Genomic DNA, 15,209 nt, shown 5'->3' on the forward strand with positions numbered 1-15,209 from the left:
ATACCATGCACTTATCATCCTTAACTACTTATTCCATGTCACCAAGTTATATATTGATTATTCCCTATGATGTTTTATTATTATCTTTAAGTTGTAAATAACTATAGAATATGCAGATATATGTTACACTTCCTTAAGAGGGCACAGATTTATATTTTCTTTATGTAAAGGTTTCAGAAAGCAATTGACTCAAAAACTATTCATTTATTAAACAACAATGCACAATGCAAAGAAATAACTATTTTTATACTGAATGTTAAAGAGTAACACACCAAGAATAAAATATTAGAACATATCTACTAATACTAATTTCACAAAATAAAATATAGTTGTCAGAAATGACAAAATTTGCAATCTTTTTTGATTGATCATGCAGCATAAGTTGTGAAAAATTCAGATGATGCAGTGTGATTTGTAAACCTGAGCCCATGGCAGCATATGTATAGCATTAAAGGACAATTAGGCAACTCTTTCACTGCTTCCATTTCATCTGTAACCCCAATTTTTCCTCATGGGTACACCAATTCATCCACTTAGTTCTAATCACTTCATGTTTTGAATGACTTTTTGCTACCCATAATGCTGAGTATCTTTATGTCTCCATATGTCCTGGTATCCTGAGTACATTCTATGAATTTTCTGAAAATTTAGAAAGAAAAGTATAAAAATATAAAACACAGCTTGTTTTACCCTGTAATCTGTATTGTCAGAACAATATTCAAATAGTACCTACAATATATTGAAATACGTTAGTCGCTTTCTGTTACACTCTACAAACTTAGTCTATATGAATAAATCAGAAAAACAGGTTCTCCCTATGTTATGGTTTGAATATGAGGTGTCCCTCCAAAAACTCCGGTGTTAATGCAGGAATGTTTGGAGGAAAATGATTACATTGAGAACCATAACCTAATCCATCCATTCAAGTTTGAATGGACTAAGTGAGTGGTAAAGGTAAGCACTTGGGGCCAGGCTAAGGGAGGTGGGTGGATGGATGGGGGTGTGCCCTGGAAAGGTATGTCTTCCATGAGGCCCTTCCCTTATACCCTTTGGCTTCCCAGTCACCATGTCCAGAACAGCTTTTCTTTGCCACTCCCTTCCCCCATCATGTGCTGCCTAAACTTGAACCCAGAGCAATGGAGTCACCCACTGTGGATGTAATCTCTGAAATCATGAATAAAAATAAATTTTCTTTCCTCTAAGTTGTTCTTTTCAGGTATTTTGGTCACAGCAATGCAAAACTGACAAACATACCTTAATTCTCATTGCTTTAAGAATCATCTCAACAGACACTAACCTAGAAGATATATGTGCATTCACTAGGGAAAACTCAAATATTCAACAGTCAGTCTTAATTGCATGAAAATATTGTTGTTTTCTCTGGAAACATTTCTTACTTATGAGCCAAGACCTCCAAGTCAGTAGCACTTGAGTTTGTATTTACAGTTGCTGTTTTAGTATTTTAACTTTACAAATTAATCAGATGTCTTTTAACAAACATGCATGAAGATTAATCCCATTTATGTTAAATCTATTTTACAGATTTCCAACTTAGGTTATACATGAAAATCAAGGTTTGGGGAGAAGTCTAGTTAACACTTTAAGTCAGTTATTTCTGCCAAAGAAAAGTCATTTAAAGCAATAGACTTTGCACTTTAAATATTTTATGGAAACCAACACTTTGATTGCCTGGTCACCTAGAAAAATGTGTGAGTTAGTAATTACAAAGACATCTTTACTGTTATCAGTGTAAATTGACCCTTTTTGTTAAAGTTTTATTTAAGTCACCAGAATAGAAAAGGCATTTGGATCTGCGAGTTAAATTTATGGGTACTCTTTTATTTATAAGTCAATGGACAGGTTACATGAACCCAATCACCTATGTAGACACAACTTACAATACACAAGTGTATACACATAAGCATAGAACAGGAAACAAAGATCTTATAGCTTTTTAGCAGGTACTAGATCTCCACCGGCAGGAGACAACAGCTACAGATGTTTGTTAAAGTCTCTATAAGATTCAACCCCTTAGAAATTAAAATTCAGCCTATCACAGATCTTTACATTATGAGACAGACATAGGACAGTCCTGTAGAGTTGGGAATATTAAGAATAGTCTGGCTGTCATAGTGGAAACTAAAATCAAAGCTCCAGGTGACACTTATTCCACATAGGGGTCATACTCTCATCGTCATCACTTGATTTTCCCTCCTTATGATTCCATAAAATGAGATTTTTTTCCAACATGTTTGAGACTTAATCCTTCAATAATTGATCTTCGAATAAAAGACAGCAGCCACACCCTCCAGTGTTGCAGCAGACCCCAGCAGTTCACCATCAATTTCTTCTTTCTATGGTCTAGTCTTGTGAATTCAAAGAATAAAATCCACCCACCAGGATAAGTGAGTGTAAAACTAGGACTTACTGAAGAATAGGAACAAAAACAGAACTCCTGTAGTACAAGAGGGGGCCCGAGGGAAGGCTTTTCTCCTTCCAAGTGTGCTAGTCTAGGAGTTTATATAGCACTGGGTCACTGCTACTGATCCAAACTTATGCTAATTAGGGTTTGGAAAAGTATTAACTGCTACTGGTCAAATCTTGAATCCCATCTTCAATTCAGGTCTGCCCTGCATCCATTTTCTGACCCTGGGGAGGTCAGGAAGTGGGAGGTTGCATGGTCTATGCTTGAATGTTCAGGGCTGCAGCACAGAGTTGGAACCAGCTTCTACATCAGGCTTAGGTAGCAGAACTAGGCCTGTCCAGGGAAGTGTGACAGGTTGGCACACCCTGACTCAGAGTGCCTCATGCCCACTACGCCTGCATGGCCAGCTCCATGGGGCCATGCCTGTGCTTCCCTCCTGACTTCCAACCCAACTGGGCCACCACTATGATGCTCTGCCACTCCACCACTCCACTGACCTCCTCTACAGGGATCAATAGGCCAGCTGCATGGCTTGACAGCCAGGGAGCTGTGTCACCAGGCTACTTACATTTTGTCACCAATTACCTTTTTTTTTTTCCTCCCAAATGAACAAATATGCTTTCTATGTTGTAATGCTTGTGTTGTACAAACATGGGGTAGGCATTCATGTGGTCACCGATATGGCAAAACTCATTTGTACCCAGAGTTCACATTTCAGATGGACTACCACAGTGCAGGAGCAAACCAAGGTCCATGCTACTGTGATCTATCTGCTTCTGTAGTCTACTTCTGGCCCTACATAAAATCAGTTTGATTTATTCCTGTTTTCTTCTATAGTTTCATAGTTCTTTGTTTTATATTTAGTCCTATTATCCACTTGAGTTAAGTAGTATAATCTATGTGTAATCTATCTATAGATTCATCTTTCCTTTTTGTACATGACATCTAGTTGTTCCAACAAGATTTGTTAGAAAGACTAACTTTTCTCCTGCATTCTGTCTTTTCCCCTTTGTCAAGGATGAGATGTCTATATTTGTGTGCCTGTTTGTGGGATCTATTCTATTCCATTGACCTATTTATCTATTCTCTTACCAATACCACATGCTCTTAATTACTATCACATTCTAGTACGTCTTAAAAACAGGAAGTATGAGTTCTTTGTTATACTTCATCTTTTTTATTACCCTCATACTCAAAAGGTATAAATCTCAAAAGATTTTTAGATTAGTAGTTTATATTTTTTCCATATCCATAAAGGATATCAGTCTATACTTTTCTTGATTTTGATACCTTGGACTGACTTTCATATTGTGGTAAAATAGCTCTCATAGAACAAGCCGGTAAGTACTCTGTATTTCACTATTTTCTAGAAGATTGTGTGAAGAGTCATTATTATTTCTTCTTTAAATAGTTGATAGCACTCTCTAGCGAGGTTATTTAAGATCTTGAGTCTTCCTTATATGAAGTTTAAAATTAGAAAATCAGTGTTTTATGTCTTTCATGATTTTTTTGTCGTTCTATGCATTTTCTATTGAATGTACATTTTATAAATTCTTGACAGTTCACAATATTAATTTATAATGCCTTTTTTTGTGAAGTTGCTAGCAATGATTCCAGTTTGATCTGTTATTTTAAACAGTAGGGCCTTTTCCTAGGTTTCCTGGGTTTTTTGTTTTTGTTTGTTTTTCCTCCATGTAAAGCTACCTCCATCAGGCAGAGCCATTGAGCTGTCAAGTCAACTTAACTCTCAGGTTCATCTAGGGCAAATTTCAACCAATAGCATCAAAGCAAAACAGACATGGAATACACCGTTGTTCATACACTATCTTATTCTAACCTGGAAAGGAATGTTTGTTACTGATAAACATTGAACTGGAGATTGACTACTAAAGATGACTGACCTTATGGGATGGCCTGCCAGTACCATAAAGAAGTTTCGGGTGCGCCTGGCAGCGTGAGCGCAGAGCCGGCCTCGACCCTGAGCTTGGAGCGGCCGCACCAGCCGCTGGCCACACCCATCCGGGCCGACGAGGCCGCGGCCATGGCAGAAACGGAGGAGCGGAGCCTGGACAACTTCTTTGCCAAGAGGGATAAGAAGAAGAAGAAGGAGCGGAGCAGCAGGGCGGTGGGCCGGGCGCGGGGCTGGGCCGGCGACGGCGGGACCACAGGCGCAGGGTCCCTGCCGGGCGATGGAGGGACCGCAGGCACAGGGGCCGCCACCAAGGCCGTGAGGAAGGACGAAGCTGAATGGAAAGAATTTGAGCAGAAAGAGGTTGATTACAGCGGACTCAGAGTTCAGGCAATGCAGATAAGTGAAAAGGAAGAAGATGACAATGAAAAGAGAGAAGATCCAGGAGATAACTGGGAAGAAGGTGGCGGAGGTGGTGGTGTAGAAAAATCTTCAGGTCCCTGGAATAAAACAGCTCCGTTACAGAAACCCCAGAACCAGCAATGACTAGTGGTGTGTACAGGCCTCCTGGGGCCAGGCTGACCACAACAAGGAAAACACCACAAGGACCACCAGAAATATACAGCGACACACAGTTCCCATCCCTGCAGTCCACTGCCAAGCATGTAGAAAGCCGAAACAGGTACTTAAAATGAATGCTACCCGGAGTTAATGACCACATATGGCACATCTACATCTTATTTAGGGACATGAATTTTTAAAAATAAATAAAAAATGGGAAGAAATGTTAATGACATCAGATGGAAATTTTTTGGGGGGTGGCCTTTAAAGTAAATCCCAGTCTTTTCGCCTCTTGAGAGCACAGCTGGCTTGAATTTAAGCCTCCACTTGGACTTGCCCCTCTGCTGTGTCCTACAGAATGCGTAAAGGACTCTGAGAGGGGAGTGACTCACCACACACAGCTTTCTTTACCTGATCTAATCCGACCCCTCACAAACAGAAATGAGGAGAAATCATTGAATGATGAGAACTTTACTTGAATGAGAAAATGATTACCGTTACTTTATGCATAAATCAAGAGATGTATTGTCTACTAATTGATAAATCTAGAAGTGAGTCCTAGGAGGAATGTCATTGCACAGCTTCTTTCCAGCTGTCTTCAAGTTGGTCTTCAAACAGGTTTTCAGTTAATACTATTCAGTAGATGGGACCATGGAGTGTCCGTACGGTATTACCTTTTCTGTTCAACTGAAGCCTTAAAATGGTTTGATAGAATTTTATATACCAATTCTCCTTTTCTGTCTCTCCCCAAGATTCTTTAGGGGTGGCCTTTCCCCCCCACCCCATCCCCAAGGAAGAATATTTTCAAAAAACCCTAGTGAAGAATATTTACTGATTACATTTCTTTTCCCTTAGGGATAAAGAAATGGAGAAGAACTTTGAAGTAGTAAGAAACAAAAATAGAGGTAGGGATGAGGTTTCAAAAAACCAGGCCCTTAAACTTCAGCTAGACAACCAATACGCTGTGCTTGAAAATCAGGAAAGCAGCCACACACAGTACAATTGAAGAATGGTCTTTGCTAACCCTTCTGAGGTAACTAGACCACAGCTAATCTCCATGAACCTTTCATCCAATCTCTGTTGGACCTACAGCCGCTGATGCAGACCCCTCGATTTAAGTGGCCGACCCTGTTGCACTGTGGAAGTTTAAAGTGTCACAACTGCTCTTTATGTATACTGGATTTAGGAGAGCTTCCATTGTTACATAAAAGTGTGGACTAGATTCAGCAGTGTTATTTCGTAATTGCTCTGCAAATACAAGAAAACCAAAACCTGCAGCAGTGGTCATTTCAAAAATCTTTTTATGTTCAGATACTGAGCCTTCATAAGGGTTGACTACCTCAGATTTGCTGCACTTATTGTGGACTTCATGTGGATCACAACTTCTGAATAAGGTTACAGCTATTAAAGTGTCCATGTGAACCTTGAAACCAGCTCTACTGGATTCCTATCAGAAATCCTGCAGAAAGTCAGCCATCTGGGTTCTGATCTGCTGTTAAAGATGAAGATTTAAGTGACCTTAATTAACCTGTCCTGTGCCCCACCCTAAGGAATACTTTGTAGTAGGCTGTGGCTATATTATACTTCCTGGAACATGCCGCTCAAAAGAACAGTGTTCAGATCATCTGTGTAGGGGCGTGATTTATAATTTAAGTTTTTAGTTGTAGTCTGAGGTAACTACAAATGAAATTCAACCAAACTTGGGGCCACCAAGTGGGAAGAGGGGTGGGGGATGGAATAATCTTGTTTCTCTTAGTAATTTTTTATTTGGATAGTGCTTTTTCTGTGTTCCACATTAAGGCCTTTTTTGCTTTGACTTGGAATAAGTTCTTTGACAGCATATTGCTTGGTTCGGCAAGTAACCTGAAATATGCATTAGAATTGTGAAATGTCTCCTGAATTTGCCAATCCCTATAGTGGAACCAAATAGCCTTTGACATAAGCGGCAGTGAATGCTGGAGGCTCTACTTCAGGTGCTGATGATGAAATAAAATTCTTCCATGATAAATAAAAATTAAAATAATTTACAAATAGAAAGTCTTCTTTATGAACACAATTTACAAACAGAAAACATTCTCAGCAAAATATTCCATGAGGAGGAAATGAAAAACAACAATGAAAATCAGTAAAGGGAGGAACTACACTAAAAGAAAAATCAATCAAAGGAGAAACCAAGTCAAGTTAAAAACCAAAAATAAGCTAAAATGACTGAGAATACAAAACATATCTCAATAATAACCCTGAATATTAATGGCCTGAACTCATTAATCGAAAGACATAGACTGGCAGATTGGACTTTTTAAAAAGGCCCAACATACAATTTGCTGCCTTCAAGAGACTCATCTCCTAGGAAAAGACATCCACAGACAGAAGGTGAAATGATGGGAAAAATATATCATTGTTCATGGACTCAGTAAAAAAGCATGAGTTTCCATTCTCATATCAGATAAAGTGAATTTCAAGTAAAAATTAGTCAGAAGGGATAAGAAAGGACATTCCATACTGCCTAAGGGAACTATAAATCAACAAGAGATAACAATCATAAATATTTATGCCCCAAACAATGGACCTGTTATGTACTTCAAACCCTTCTCAATTTCAGAAATCAAATAGACCACAACACAGTAATACTGGGTGACATTAATACACCTCTCTCAACACTGGATAGATCTTCCAAACAAAAACTGAACAAAGAAACTATAAAACTCAATAATACAATCAGTAATTTAGACTTAATAGTCATATATACATATATATATATATATATGTGTGTATATATATACACTTCCATCAATGAGGGAATACACTTTTTTCTCAGAAATACATGGATCCTTTGGAAAAATATACCATATGTTATATGGTATATCTTAGCAAATACAAAAGAATAGAGATACTAACTTGCATTCTATCAAATTGTAATCAAATGAAATTAGAAATCAATGATAAAATAAGAAATAGAAACTACTCCAACACGTGGAGACTAAAAAAATATGCTATTAAATGATGCATGGATAGCAGAAGACATCAGGCAGGAGATAAAAAAAAAACTCTTCGAGGTATATAAGAACACTGATACAGCATATCAATATCTCTGGGACACTATAAAAGTACTACTAAAAGGAAAATTTATTGCATGGTGCATATTCAATAAAACAATAAAAGGTCAACAAATAAATGACCTAACACTGCATCTTAAAATATTAGAAAAAGAAGAACATATCAATAACAAAAGTAGAAGGGAGGAAATAATTAAGATCAGAGCTGAAATCAATTAAAATGAAATGAACAATTCAAAAGATTGACAAAATAAAAAATTGGTACTTTGAAAAAATAAGCAAAATTGATACCCCTAACCACACTAACAAAGAGAAGGAGAGGGAGAACTCAAATGTCTAAAATTTGTGATGAAAAAGGAAATATCACAACAGACATTATTGAAGTAAAAAACATAATTAGAAGCTATTTTGAAAATCTATACTCCAACAAAATAGAATATCTTGAAGCCATTGACAGATTTATAGAGACATATGATCCACCCCAACTGAATTAGGAGGACATACACAATTTAAACAGTTCAATTTCAAGCAATGAAGTAGAAGAAATTACAAAAGCCTACCAACCAAGAAAAGCCCACAACCAGATGGATTCTCAGCTGAGTTCTACAAGACCTTAAAAGAAGAACTAATACCAATACTTCTAAAAGTATTGCATGAAATAGAAAAGGAGGGAAGCCTTTCAAACTCATTCTATGAAGCTAGTATCACCCTGATACCAAAGCCAGACAAAGACACATCAAAGAAAACTTCAGATATCCCTGATGAACATAGATGCAAAAATCCTTAACAAAATGCTGGCAAATTGCATACAAAAAACATTAAAGAAATAGTCCTCCATGATCAAGTAAGGTTCATCCCAGGAATGTAAGGTTGATTCAACATCCAGAAATTAATAAATGTAATTCATCACATCAATAGACTTAAAGTTAAGAATCATATGATCATTTCAATAGCTGCAGAAAAACCACTTGCTAAAATACAGCGCCCCTTCATACTTCATACTAGAAAAACTAGGGATAGTAGGAACATACCTGAACATTCAAAAGGCTATCTATGCTAAGCCTAAGGCCAACATCATTCTAAATGGAAAAAAAAATTGAAAGCATTCCCTCTAAAAACTGGAACAAGAGAGGGATGCCCTATTTCACCATGTCTATTCAACATAGTCTTTGAAATTCTAACCAGAGCAATTAGACAGACCAAAGAAATTAAAAGGATATGAATAGAAAAAGAACTCAAACTATCACTACTTGCTGATGACATGATTCTGTATTTAGAAGATTAAAAAAAAATCACCAGAAAGCTTCTAAAACTAATAAATGAATTCAGCAAAGTAGCAGGATATAAAATCAGTGCATAAATCCAATGCATTTCTAATTTACTCATAATTCATGAATCCTCTGAAAGAAAAATTAGGAAAACCACTCCATTAACATTAACATAGACTCAAAAAATAAAATGTTTGGGAATCAATCTAACAAAAGAGGTGAAAGACCTCTACAATAAAAACTACAGAACACTAAAGAAAAAAATTAAAAATTTTAGAAGTTGGAAAGACCTCCTAAGTTCTTGGATAAGAGAATCAATATTGTCAAAATGGCCTTTCTACCAAAGGCACTACACAGATTCAATGAAATTCCTAATAAAATCCCAATGACACACCTCATAGAAATAGATAAAGTAATCATGAAATTCATCTAGAAGAATAAGAGACCCAGAATAGCCAATGCAATCCTGAGCAGGAAGAGTGAAGCAGGAGGTATCACAATACCAGAACTTGAACTATACTACAGAACAATAGTAACAAAAACGGCATGGTATCGGCACCAAAATAGACAGGTAGACCAATGGCACAGAATAAAGGACACAGAAAACCCACAAAAATACAGTACAAGACAAAGGTGCCCAAAACATACAATGGAGAAAAGATAGTCTGTTAACGGTTCTGGGAAAAACTGGAAATCTATATGCAGCAAAATGAAATTCAACCCCTATCTCTCACCCTACCCAAAACTCAACTCAATATTGATCAAGGACCTGGAAATTAAACCAGAGACACTGCACCAAATAGAAGAAAAATTAGGCCCAAAGTAGGAAATCTGCTTAGGACCAGATTTCCTTAACAAGACTCCCAAAGTGCAAGAAATAAAAACAAGAATCAATTAATGGGATGGATTCACACTAAAAATATTTTTCTCAGCAAAGGAAACAATCAATAATGTGAAGAGAGTGCCTACAGAATGGGAGAAAATCTTTACCACACGCACTTCAGATAGAACACTAATCTCCAGAATTATAGACCTCAAAAACTTAACACCAATAATACAAGTAACAAAATCAATAAATAGGCTAAGGAACTGAACAGACACTTCACAGAAGAAGAAATACAATCAATCAACAAATATATGAAAAAATGTTGAACATCTCTATCAATTAGAGAAAAGCAAATCAAAACTACCCTAAGATTTTATCTCACTCAAATTAGAATGGCTATTATCAAGAATATAAGCAATAACCAGTGTTGGGGAGGATGTGAGGAAAAAAGCACACTCATATATTGCTGGTGGGATTGCAAATTGATGCACTGGAAAGTCACTCTGGAAAGTAGTATGGAGATTTCTCAGAAAACTTGGAATGGACCCACAATTAGACCCAGCTATCCCACTCCTAGGTTTATACCCAAAGGACTTAAAATCAGCATACTACATTGACACAGCCACATCAATGTTTATAGCAGCTCAATTCATAATAACTAGATTGTGGAGCCACCCAAAATGCCCTTCAATAGATAAATGGATAAAGAAACTGTGGTATATATATATATATACACACAATGGAATATTACCCAGTCATAAAGAATAATAAAATTATGGCATTTGCAGGTAAATGGATGGAGTTGGAGAATTTCATGATAAGTGAAGTAAGCCAACCCCCCAAACGAAGTGACAAATGTCTTCTCTGATACATAATGGGGGTGGAGCATGGGTAAAGGAAAAATGCGGGAACTTTGGATTGTGTGGAGGGATGAGGGGAGTGGTGGGAGCAGGCATGGAGTTTTGGAGTGAGATAAACATCATTACCCTATGTACATGAATGACTACATGAATGGTGTGACTATACTGTGTGCAACCAGAGAAATGGAAAGTTGTACTCCATTTGTATACAATGAATCAGAATGCTTTCTGCTGTCATGTATAACTAAATACAACTCACAATAAAACAAGAATGCAAATATGACTTCCATATTCTGATCTTATTTATTTTGAATATAGACCCAGACATTGGTGGATGCTATGTTAATTCTATTTTTATTCTCTTTGAAGAAACTCCACTTTAATCTCCATAATAAGGCACAAGTGTTCCTTTTCCTCCATTCTCACCAACACTTGAAATCTATAGTCCTTTGGTAATAGCCATTCTTTTAGATATGAGTTGATAACCAACTCTGTTTAATTTGTATTTCCCTGATGATCAGTGATAGAAAGCATTTTTTCATAAATGTTTGGCCTTTTATATTTTTTTAGATAAATGTCAAATTTATTCCTTCACCAATTTTTTTTTAATAATGCTGAGGATCAAACTTACAGTCTTGCAAATATTAGAAAAGTTATTTACCAATTCCTTTCAATATTTTTGATAGACTTACCTGTTTATCTGCTACTGAGTTCTTTGAATTCTTTAAGCATTTCAAATACTAATCCCTTTTCAGATGTGTAGTTTCCAAATATCCTAGAAACTATGCTAAAAATCCATTAGAACTAATAAACACATCCAATAAAATTGTAGGGTACAATATAAGGATATAAAATCAATAGTGTTTCTGTATACCAACCAGGAACTATACAAAAATAAAGAAGACTATCTCATTTGTATTAGCATTAAAAATACTTAGCAATAAATTTAATCAAGGAGATAGAGGCTTTGTATACTGTGAACTATAAAACATTGTTGGAAAAAGTTGAAGAGGACACAAATAAATGGAAAAATATACCATGCTCATGAAGAATTAATATTGCTAAAATATCAGTACAAGCTAATTGATAGATGCAAGCAGATCCTATCAAAATACCAGACATTCTTCAGAGCACTAGAAGAAAATTCTTAAAATAATATAGAAATAAACACAAAAATAATAATCAAAGCAGTATTGAGGGAATAGTAAATCAAAGTAAAAACATGGTAGGAGATATGACACTACCTGGCTTCAACTACTATGAAGCTATATACTTAAAACAGTATAGCAGTGGCATACAAACAGATATATAGACCAATGGAGAAAGATAGAGGAGCCCAGAAATTCAACCATGCATCTACAGCCAACTGATCTCTGACAAAAGTGCTAAGAAAATGCAGTGGGAAAAGTCTCTTCCATAATCATTGGTATGAAAAATTTATGTCCACATACAGAAAAATAAAACTAGACCCCTATGTTTCAACAGCTGCAAAAATCAAGTCAAAGTCAATTAAAGACTTAAATATAAGACCCCAAATTATAAAACTACTACAATAAAAGAGGAGAAATATTTCAGGATATTGAAAAGGGCAAGGGCATTTTTTAAAAAAATTTAAAAAGGATACAAAAAGAAAATAGAAAAATGGAACTATCTCAATCTAAATATCATCTGAATAACAAAGGAAACAATCAACAAAGAGAACAAAGGGATAACCTAAAGAATGGTTTCATATATATATATATATATATATATATATATATGAACACAAACTATACATATGACAGAGGTTAATATCCAGAATGTATAAGGACCAAAAGAAACCTCAATAATAAATAACAATAATGATAATGGTAATCATCATCATCATCTTTTTAATTTAATAGAGTAAAATTAAATAGACATGTCTCAAAGAAGACAGAGATGGTCAACAGGATTATTAAAGAATGCTCAACCTCACTAGTAATTAGAGAAGTATAAATCAAGACCATAATGAAGAATGATTATCATTAAAAAGACTAAATAGGCTAGCAAGGATTTGGAGAAAAGGGATTCAGTGTACACTATTAGTGGGAATATAAATTAGTACAGCAATCATGAAAATAGTATGGTGCTTCCTCCAAAAACCAGAGAGAACTAGGTAATGATCCAACAATTGCACTGATGAGTATATATTCCGATGAATTAATAGAGTAAGTTGAAGATATCTCTGTAGCCCCATGTTCATTGCAGCACTATTCAAAATAGCAAAGAAATGGAAACAACCTAAGTATAATTAAGATGCTGAGAAAATAAATTATAACATGCAATCACAGTGGAAGATTTTACAACCACGACAGATAGATTCTATCATCTGCAACAATCAGAATGGAAGACGAGGTCATTAGGAAAATTAAAATATGCAACCACAGAATAACAAATACCATTTTATCTCCTTCTGTGGAATCTAAGAAGTTGATCTCATAGAAGTTGAGAATAGAAGAATGGTACAACAGTCTGGAGGATTAGGAGGTAGGGAAGGATGGGAAAAAGTTGGTCAATGAGTACCTAGCTATAATTAAATATGAGAAATAAATTATCATGTTCTATTTTATAGTAGGGTGACTATAAATAGCGATAACATATTACATATTTCAAATAAAAAGCTGGAATAAAGAATGTTGAATGTTTTTACCATAAAGAAATGATGAATTTGAGGTGATGTATATATTTACCCTGATTTTGACATTAGAGTGTATGCATATATGAAAAGATCATATGGAGCTGGGTGTGGTGATATATGCCTATAATCCCAGCAGGAAGTTGAGGCAGGAGGATGGCTAGTTCAAACCTGTTCTGAAAAGCTTAGTGAAACCCTGTCTGAAAAGAAAAAAATTAAAAGGGCTGGGGATTTATTTGAATGGTAGAGCATCCCTGGGTTCAATCCCCAGTGCCCAAATCAAAATCATCATATTCAGTAAATATAAAGCACATTTTATGTTTCAATAAAAATTTTCAGTCAAAGATTTCAATATTTGACAAAATATTGACCCTTTCAATATTTGACAGAAATAGACCAAAAAAGGGGGAGTTTAAACCAAAGACAGATACACTACACAAGAACTCTGAAACAGTTTGATATAATTTACATTTATGAAACACATTGACTTAAAATATCAGACTAATCTTTCTTTTTAAAATTATACACAGAACATTAATCAAACCAGAATACGTTCGGGACCATGAAACAAGTCTCAATAAATTTAAAAGTTGTCAAGTTCACACAGAGATTTGAACATGAATGTGCATAGCAGATTTATTTGTAATAGCCTAAAACTTTATTTTTAATAGCTTAAAATGTTCCCCAAACAGATGAATCAATAATCAAATTGTGGTTATATACATACAATGAAAAACTACTTACCAATAAAAAGGAAGACACACATCATAAAAAATATCAAAATAAATAGCTGAGTGGAAAAAAAAGTCTGATTAAAAAAACAGAGAGCATCCTACTTGATTTCATTTGTATAAAATTCCAGAATATGAAAATGAACAAATAATAATAAAATAAAAATGAATAGTTTTCTAGGGAAGGAGCTTGGAAAGAGGGACTGGAAAGAAGGGTTATTGAGCGGGAACGGAATTTTGCAGAATGTGACACAAGTTCACTCTCTTGATTGTGTTGATCTTTTCATGTTTATGTACAAATGCCAATATTTATTAAATTTTTATTCACGTACATTCATTTTTTCAAGTTTTTGAAGTTGTGAATGGGATTATTTTTCTTTCTTTCTCAGTAGATTCATTTACTGGAGTATAGAAAGCCCATTGATTTTTTTATGTTGATATTGTTTTCTGCTACTTCTCTGAAATCACTTATCACTTCTAGAATTCTGGTGCAGTCTCTTGGGTCTTCTATATATACAAGAATGTATAGAATTTATTTGGAAAATTTTTCTCCTCTTCAAACCTTCAGTTATTTCAGAAGAATTGATACTATTTCTTCTTTAAATGTTTGGTAGATCTCAGCAATGAAACCATCTGGTTGTATGAGAGGAGTAAGAAGTTGCCATGCACTTTCACATGGTATAATAAGTATAGATAGCAAACATATACTGTATATTTTTATTCCTTTTCTTTCCCTAGTACTGGTGATTGAACCCAGGGCTTCATACATGCTAGGCAAGTACTTTATAATTGATTCACATCTCAGCCCTACTATGTATTTTTAAAAGGTAGAAAAATGTATTTTGAAAGTTTTTACCATGAAAAATGACAAATAGTTGAGGAGATAGATATGTTTAGCCTAACTTAAACATTAAATG

General features: G+C 35.3%; 1 pseudogene across 1 annotated transcript; it reads left to right on the plus strand.

Annotated features, from left to right (window-relative positions):
• The first annotated feature begins 4,466 nt into the window (after positions 1-4,466).
• Positions 4,467-6,275, plus strand: LOC306653418 (protein CDV3 homolog; annotated as a pseudogene). Its single transcript, XR_013766985.1, has 2 exons — positions 4,467-5,016; positions 6,207-6,275. The product of XR_013766985.1 is annotated as a protein CDV3 homolog (transcript).
• The last annotated feature ends 8,934 nt before the right edge of the window (positions 6,276-15,209 follow it).

The sequence above is a fragment of the Sciurus vulgaris genome, assembly GCF_902686455.1.
Source record: "Sciurus vulgaris genome assembly, chromosome: 2".
Classification (NCBI taxonomy): Eukaryota; Metazoa; Chordata; class Mammalia; order Rodentia; family Sciuridae; genus Sciurus; species Sciurus vulgaris.